The sequence below is a fragment of the Chiloscyllium punctatum genome, chromosome 10, assembly GCF_047496795.1.
Source record: "Chiloscyllium punctatum isolate Juve2018m chromosome 10, sChiPun1.3, whole genome shotgun sequence".
Taxonomy (NCBI): domain Eukaryota; kingdom Metazoa; phylum Chordata; class Chondrichthyes; order Orectolobiformes; family Hemiscylliidae; genus Chiloscyllium; species Chiloscyllium punctatum.
The window spans coordinates 77,320,466-77,329,151 of NC_092748.1; the positions used below are offsets into that span (position 1 = coordinate 77,320,466).

Consider the following 8,686-nt stretch of genomic DNA (forward strand, 5'->3'; position numbering starts at 1 on the left):
CCAAAGGGCCTGTATGCTGTAAGTTTCTTTGTTCTTTGTTCTTTGTTCACTAACTCCATACCCAGCCCCTGCCTAGGCTTTGCACTCTCCTCATCCACAACTTTTCTTGGGCTTTCCTTTATTACTTCCACTAATGCCACTGACTTAGCTTCTTCAACCACATCTTTTCCCACAGTGCCTTTCTTTAACTACCAGCACTGTGACATTACATGTTCCACTTTACCACAGTGGAAGCAGCTGAGGCCTTTCACTTCCTTTCCACCCTCTTGGGCTTCTTTTTTAATCTGTGGTAAACAATTACCAGTGTTCTCTACTCTTTGTTTCATAGTGTACGATCTCCCCTTCTCCCAGTTTCTATCACTCACAGGATGACATTCTTGCCAGAAGTGAAACTTTGCCTTATGCACCAATGTATATTCATCGGCCATCTCTGCTGCTCTTCTCACCTCTTGAACTTTCTATTCATCCACATGAATTCTTAACATCTCTGGAAGTGAGTTTTTAGACTCCTCCAGCAGAAAAATCTCTCATAGAGCCTCATAGGTCTTATCTACTTTTAAGGCCTGCACCTATCTATCAAAATTACAATGTTCATTTCTTTTGAACTCAACATAAGTCTGACTTGGTTCCTTCTTTATGCTTTTAAACCGCTGTCTATACATTTCTTGTACCAATTCATAAGCACTCAAAATAGCCTGTTTGACCTTTTCATAATCTCTTGACCCCTCATCTAACAGCACTGCAAATATCTCACAAGCTCTGCCTGCCAGCTTAGTCTAACTACCATTACCCACAAGTCCTCTGACCACACCATCTGCCCCACCAATTTTTCAAATGAGATAAAGAAGGCTTTGACATCTTTCTCATCAAAATATGGCAGTGTTTTAATACATTTGTATATATCATTAGTTTCTCTCTTCATCTCCATCATGTTAACTTGACCATACTGACTAATTTGCAACTTCTGAAGTTCAAATTCTCTCTCTCTTGTCTCTTTATTTCTCTATCCCTTTGTTTATCTTCTAACTCCATTTTCCTCAATTATAAGTTTTTTCTACCTCTGCACATGTCTGTTTTTCTGACACTCCTAAGTACTTGAGTAACTACCTTACAATTTCAGCTTTACTTTTGTCCTTGGTTAGACCCAGTTTTAACCTCTTTGCTAATTCTAAAATCATGGTATTTTTCTGTCTTCTAAACTTTCTTGGCAAATGTGGGAATCATCTTCAAACCCCAGAACCCATTTTGCGATCTTAACGGCCATTTCTTTCACTTTTAATTTAACCAATCACAAATAACCCAAAATTAAACAAATTGTCTCCTCTATGTTTTATTTAAAGATTGTGGATACTAATCAGCAAGTGTTTCAATCTGCTGGGATCTTTTGTACCCCAAATCTGCCCAAGTCTCAGACCGGATCTGTCTAAACCTGTCCAAATAACAGATCTGAGCCCCCAAACTTTACAACATGCCAGCAAATCCCACTGTTAATTAAATCAAACAACAAGAAATGCTCACCTTGCCTCGTAATCTAATATAGTATGAGTAACCGAGAACTTCCAATTTTTGCTATTTAAAGAAAAAGGTATCAATTTAATCTTTAACTCTAAAAGTAAACATTAAACAACAACTATCTACAACTCTAAGCTTCCTTTCTCTTAAAGGTCTGTTATCTACCTCCAACTCTATAGAGTCATAGAGTTATAGAAATGTGCAGCATGGAAACAGACCTCTGTCCATGCTGATCAGATATCCCAACCCAATCTAGTCCCACCTACCAGCACCCGGCCCATATCCCTCCAAACCCTTCCTATTCATATACCCATCCAAATGCCTCTTAAATGTTTCAATTGTACCAGCCTCCACCGCATCCACTGGCAGCTCATTAACAATATACTGATCCAATAAAAGCCCCTATTAAAATTACATCAACTTAATTTTCAAAACACTACAGTGGCTGTCATCATTGGTGTCTGTCTTCCCCTGTCTGTAGATCTCCCTGGGTCATCTTCAGTCTTTTGCTGCAAAGATGTTTCATATGAGAAAGGTACCTTTGATAGAGTGTGTTTTGGATGGCAGTCTCACTCTGTAGATGGCAGGTTGTTGCTCTCTCTAGCTAATTCTCTAAATGTTGGCTTATTTATAGCCCAAACATCAGATTGTCTCATTGGTTCGATGTTGGTCAAAACAACTGAGGTATCTAGTTTACAGCCAAATGTTACATATTTTCAATTTTCCAGTACACTCTGAGACTGCTATTCAGTCACATGACAGTTGCCTACAAACTCTCACTGCCAAAACAGCCTTCACATTTTCTTAAAGATACAGTACACACCTTCAACTTCATAACAGAATGTGACATGGATTCTTTGGAGTAGCGCCTGGCAACCAGGCAGATTCCCGTGCTGATAATGTCCACTGCAAGTCATGTTCCTTGCCATCCATTTCCATTCTCTTGTCATGAAATGCACAGAATTACAGAAACATTTTAGTGCGGAAGTAGATCATTTGAGCCATTATTTCCATTCAATTGAAAATCATTACCAAGGGCCAATCTCCTGGTTTTTCCCTTTTCCCATTATTTCTATACAAATGAATTGCCATTGTATGTCCAGTTGCCCAGTAGCCTTTTATAGAAGGCATGGATGTAAGGTATGCCAATGTTTTGGTGGACATCAACTGAATGGCAAGGTTTTCTGTGAATGGAGTGTGGTAAATTGGGGATATAATTGGACATGAGAGATACCAATGGGGTGGGCTAGATAGTTAATGATAGGAAGGTAAGTTACGATGAGAAATCTTGTTGGACTTCAAATGAGAAGCCCTCTAAAAAAATTCAATGCATTTTGCACCTTGACAAATACCTTTCAGCCTGTTGTTTTTCATTCTAGCAGAACTTTGGGATACTTTTCTTCTTATTTCCCAAATAAATGAATATAGAACACAAGATTGCAGAAAAAAAACGCTATTTCAAAATAATGTTAGTTAAATGTCTAAATGTGATCAAATATTGATGTATATAGGCATTATAGGCAGCAGATTATCTTAGTAGAAGCTAAAGCTGAAATGAAAAGGGATCCCACTTGAAATTTATGTAATAAATATGATTTTCATTCAAAAGTAAATACAGTAATATTTAACAGTTGAACACATTTACAGTCAGAAAAAAAGGTTTAAATCTTAAGAAAATGAAAAAAAAGATTAATTTTGACATGCTTGTTTCAATTTTTAACCCAAGAGTAATCTTGTGAAGGATAGTAACATCAAGGTTTGTAGGATGTCAGTCTTAAGGAGGGAAATAGCTGCTTTTGAGAGACAGGTAATGGTTGCCTTGGGGATAACAGCCAGGTTATGTGAATAGAATTGGGCGTGTGAATGGAGTGAATGAGGCAAATCTAATCTGATTAAGACTGCTGCTTTTCCACTTGTACACTAGAAGTCACTCAGGACACATATTTAAATGCAATGAAGAAATAACTGCTTCCAAGCTGTTAAAATTCATATCATTCAGATGCTGAAGTTGTGATCATATCAGGATACAACAGTCACACACTCTGACTGGGGATAATACTTGGCATTTCTTTGATCCCATTGATTGAATGTATATAACAACTTTTCCCCGAAGATTGAAGACATGCCAAAATTATTTAAAATGTGTGACTGCACTTTAGCAAGTCTTATTATAGCCTGAGGGTATATAAAGAATAATGGACACCCATGAATAAATGTAATACAGCAAGATATAATTGCAAAAAGGAGACAGTTACAAACAAATCAAGCAAGGTCAAGGTGTTCTAGATCAGCATCCCAAAACAAATGTATACTCAACACTTATACCTGTGTGATTCAAACATGACATAGTTAATAAATCACTTGAGTAAAAAGACTGGGTTGACAATCCAATCCAGCAGTCAGGGAATGCTGCTTTGTCGAACATGCCACAAACCAAAGGAGTCATCTGTCTATTTATTTGAATACTAAAAATTCCATGAAAAGGTTCAGAAAAGATTTACAAGAATGTTGCCAGGGTCGGAGGGTTTGAGCTATATGGAGAGGCTGAATAGGCTGTGGCTGCTTTCCTGGAGTATCAGAGGCTGAGGGGTGACCTTACAGAGGTTTATAAAATCATGAAGGGCATGGTTAGAGTAAATAAATAGACAAGGTCTTTTCCCTGGAATGGACGAGTTCAGAATTAGAGGCTATAGGTTTAAGGTGAGAGGGGAAAGATTTAAAAAGGACCTAATGAGCAACCTTTTCATGCAGAGGGTGGTGGGTGTATGGAATGAGCTATCAGAGGGACTGGTGGAGGTTGGTACAATTACAACATTTAAAAGACATTTGGATGGGTATATGAATTAGAAGGATTTAGAGGGATCTAGGCCAAATGGTGGCAAATGGGACTAGATTAGGTTAGAATATCTGGTCAGCATGGATGAGTTGGACTGAAGGGTTTGTTTCTGTGCTATACATAGCTATGACCATATAATACAAAATAAGATACTGCAATGAGTCCTATCCACGTCCTAATTAACAGTCCTCTCACAATCAACACCACATTAACAAAACATCTTACTTGATAGTTTACCTGGTAATTGTTTCTTACCTTCAGCATAACAGTTCTTTGCATATTTACCTGATAATTCATCTCATTGCTTTTTGTGGCATCCTGCTATATTCAAAGGGCTATGGTATTTGCTTACAGAACAGCAAGAGCTGCATTTCAAATTGAAATTTCTCAACATTAAATTTAATGCCCTTCACGGTTTTGAATTTGAAACCAACCAAAAGCATTGGTAGACTGCATGGAAACAATTATTACATTTTATTTAAGTTAGTTTACGCATAGTGAACTATTTAGTTTTAGACCCTATCTACAGCTCTAGTTCATCAGGACCTGGTCCCTGCATGATTCAAGTGGAGCCCATCCTCTCGGAACAGCTCCTTCCTTCCTGTGCCATCCAGATGTTCACTCTGTTGATTCAACATATGTCTCCATGAATAGCTAGCTCAGTTATGACTTCTGCTTGCCTTTTCAAAGGACTCCAGAATGGTGTCCCATTTCTGGTGCTCTGGGTGCAACTCAATTAGGTGATGAACATATCCCCAAGTCAATCACAACCTTTTCATTTGAATATTGCACATCGTCTTTGCTGATTCATATTGCAGTAACTGATTCCACAACCTAACATCATCATAGCAAGGCAATTGTAAATTCAGTCTGTCTGACAGCTTCATTTAATTGTAAAGTCATTGATGTCAGCATATTAATTTTTGTTTTCAAAGGGATTAAATATCTGAAGGGATTTATACATATTGAATTTTTTTTTTAAATCACTGAAAGTGCTGTTATTAAAATAGTAAAGTCATCACTAGATACCTAAAATTTTATTTTACTCCATTGCACCAAGGCACCTGAAGTCTGACCATGGTAGATAGTTGGCATGGAAGATAAAAGGGCAAAATGTGGTGAATGTAGGATCTTCAGTTGGTATAACGTGATACTTGGATGACGGGGTTATGAAGGGCAGATAGGAGGAGGGGAGTGGGGTAGTATGGAGAGGCCATGGAGTTCAGTATATTAGCACTGATTGAAATGGAGGTTATGATTGGTTATGCAGGATGATTTTCAGGCTTGCTCTAATATGCGTTGGCTGGGAAATATGGAGTGCGTGCAATTTATATGTGAGGGTGAATGTTAGAGGGCTGTCTTTTATTTATTTTACAGTTGGGACATAGTCTGGACAACCAAGGTGGACTACTCAAGTAGAATGCTTCCACACCCAGCAGCTCTGAGGGCTACCTCTGCACTGTTTGTGGAATCAGTGGAGCATATGAACCTGTGTTGGGTTAGTAGCTCTGCAGTCCCAACTTGTGAGGCCATAAATTAAGCCCAGAATTTTTTGGATTACAAGTGCTATTTGCTCATCAGCTTCACTAAATTCTGCCCCATAATCACACTGTTTGCATATAGATAAAAGTGCATCATTGAATATAATGGATATTTGGAATGGCTTGATTTATCAGGTCAATGTCTTCTATCTACAAACTTAGAACTAACAAAGGATCAACATGTACTCATCGTATGTTTTTTCTTTAAGGAAATCCAGAAGTTAATGAAGGGAAGTTTTGCAATGTTACTAGATTTTGTTGTCATTGGAATAAAAATTTGTTTGAAATAGGATGTTGATTCAACCTGTGCAGGACACTTATATTTGTATATATTAATATTTAAAACTGTGTCTTTTAATGCACAGGTCTCTGCAGCACCTGCTAATGTTGATCATTTTTAGGGTTTTTGTTGACATCCACTAAAATTGGATGAGCAATACTTGAAAGATAAATGTCAAACCAAATCTGGGCTTTTTGTTTTGCAGAGGCTCTAACACAAAATCAGCGAGATCTGAAGAGTTCTTGACAGAATCAGTTCATTACTCCTCTTGAAGCTAGACCTGGAGTGATCAAGAGAATCCAGCTCTTGTAGCTATAAATCCATCATTGTATTTAAAAACAGGCCTCAGCAGCCATTGGCAATATTTTCAGGGAAATCCTGACAAAGTTAGACAACATAAGAACTGTATTACTAACAAAAAGTGAAAGAAAACACTGAGTAGACTGAACTGTTAATTTAAAGCCAAGCTGATATAAAATGATTTTGTCAATCATATACTTTGCTTTTGATACCTATCCAATTTAGACAGGAGACAAAATGTAATGTTTCTAATTATATCATGCTTCAATAACTTTTCAGATTCTTTTGACAGTGTATTGACACTGCCAGTAGATACTTACTAATTATAGCTGTCAGCTAAAAGGTATTGCTAGTACAGGAACGCGATTGTAAATAAAGGAACAACTGTCGTTTGTAGGATTAACACCAAGACATTACTTTGGTATATTTCTTTTTGTGAAATGTGGTTGATGAAATTTCTGGCCAGGTTCTGCATGTACTTTATACATTCTATTTAATTCGGCATCATGAGCAGAATGGAAACATAACATAATTGTATTGTTGTATTACTAGCCGATATATTGAAATACTGTATTGAAATTAATGAGTGAATAGATTGTAATGTATTGGACTAGCTATCTTATCATTTCCATATTTAGTAAACATGTCTCATTCAATGCTTGGGAAAACATATAATCCAAAACTAATATGGTGGCTCAGTGGTAAGCACTGCTGCCTCACAGCACCAGGGTCTCAGGTTCGATTCCAGTCTCAGGCAATTGTCTGTGTGGAGTCTGCATGTTCTCCCTGTGCCTGTGTGGGTTTCCTCTGGGTGCTCCAGTTTCCTTCCACAGTCCAAAGATGTGCAGGTCAGGTGAATTGGCCATGTTAAATTGCCCATAGTATTAGGTGCATTAGGCAGAGCGAAATGAGTCTGGGTGGGTTACTCTTCGGAGGGTCGGTGTGGACTTGATGGGCCGAAGGGCCATGTTTCCACACTGTAATGAATCTAATGACTGAATTTTTCATTTTTTTAAAAATGAAATAGCTCTTTTACATTTTATATTAATCAGCATTGCTGAATTGTTCATATCATAAAATTGAAATTTTGGCAAAATGAGATGGATGGGTATGCTTATTGTGACAGTTGTTTCTCAATGTTGTAATGATCTGATTTTGTTGCAGGAACAAAAACAGAAGTGGCTGGTAAAACTCAGCAGGTCTGGCAGCATCTGTAAAGAAAAATCAGAGTTAACATTTTGGGTCCTCAGAACTGGACCCGAAATGTTAACTCACAGATGCTATCAGACCTGCTGCGCTTTCCCAGTAACTTCTGTTTTTGTTCCTGATTTACAGCATCCGCAGTCCTTTCAGTTTTGACTTTGTTAGAGAAGAACTGATATTAGTGGCACACTGCTACATTTGTGATGTGTTGTCTTGATTCTCAATTAGACAATCAGCTAGGAAGTTAACTTTAACAAGTGCCAGAAGACTGGAGTATAGCAAATGTGGTTCCTCTGTTCAAGAAGGGGAGTAGAGACAATCCTGGTAATTATAGACCAGTTCAGTTGTTGGTAAAGTGTTGGAAAAGGTTATCAGAGATAGGATTTATAATCATCTAGAAAATAATAATTTGATTAGGGATAGTCAGCACAGTTTTGTGGAGGGTAGGTCGTGCCTCACAAACCTTATTGAGTTCTTTGAGAAGGTGACCAAACAAGTAGATGAGAGTAAACCAGTTGATGTGGTGTATATGGATTTCAGCAAAGCGTTCGATAAGGTTCCCCACAGTAGGCTATTGTACAAAATGCGGAGGAATGGGATTGTGGGAGATATAGCAATTTGGATCAGTAATTGGCTTGCTGAAAGAAGGTGGTGGTTGATGGGAAATGTTCATCCTGGAGTCCAGTTACCAATGGTGTACGGCAAGGGTTGGGGTTGAGTCCACTGCTGTTCATCATTTTTATAAACGACCTGGATGAGGTTGTAGAAGGGTGGGTTAGTAAATTTGCAGATGACACTAAGGTCAGTGGAGTTGTGGATAGTGACGAAGGATGTTGTAGATTACAAAGAAACATAGATAAGCTGCAGAGCTGGGCTCAGAGGTGGCAAATGGAGTTTAATGCAGACAAGTGTGAGGTGATTCACTTTGGTCGGAGTAACCGGAATGCAAAGTACTGGGCTAACGGTTGTGTAGATGAGCAAAGAGATCTCGGTGTCCAGGTACATAGATCCTTG

The 8,686-nt window shown here is 38.1% G+C and overlaps 1 long non-coding RNA gene across 1 annotated transcript in view; it reads left to right on the forward strand.

Moving 5' to 3' along the window:
- Positions 1-7,628, forward strand: part of LOC140482326 (uncharacterized) — a 67,531-nt gene extending 59,903 nt beyond the window's left edge. Inside the window, exon 4 of the long non-coding RNA XR_011961705.1 lies at positions 6,375-7,628. This is a non-coding gene — a long non-coding RNA (uncharacterized lncRNA). The remainder of the gene's footprint in view (positions 1-6,374) is intronic.
- Positions 7,629-8,686: the final 1,058 nt, after the last annotated feature.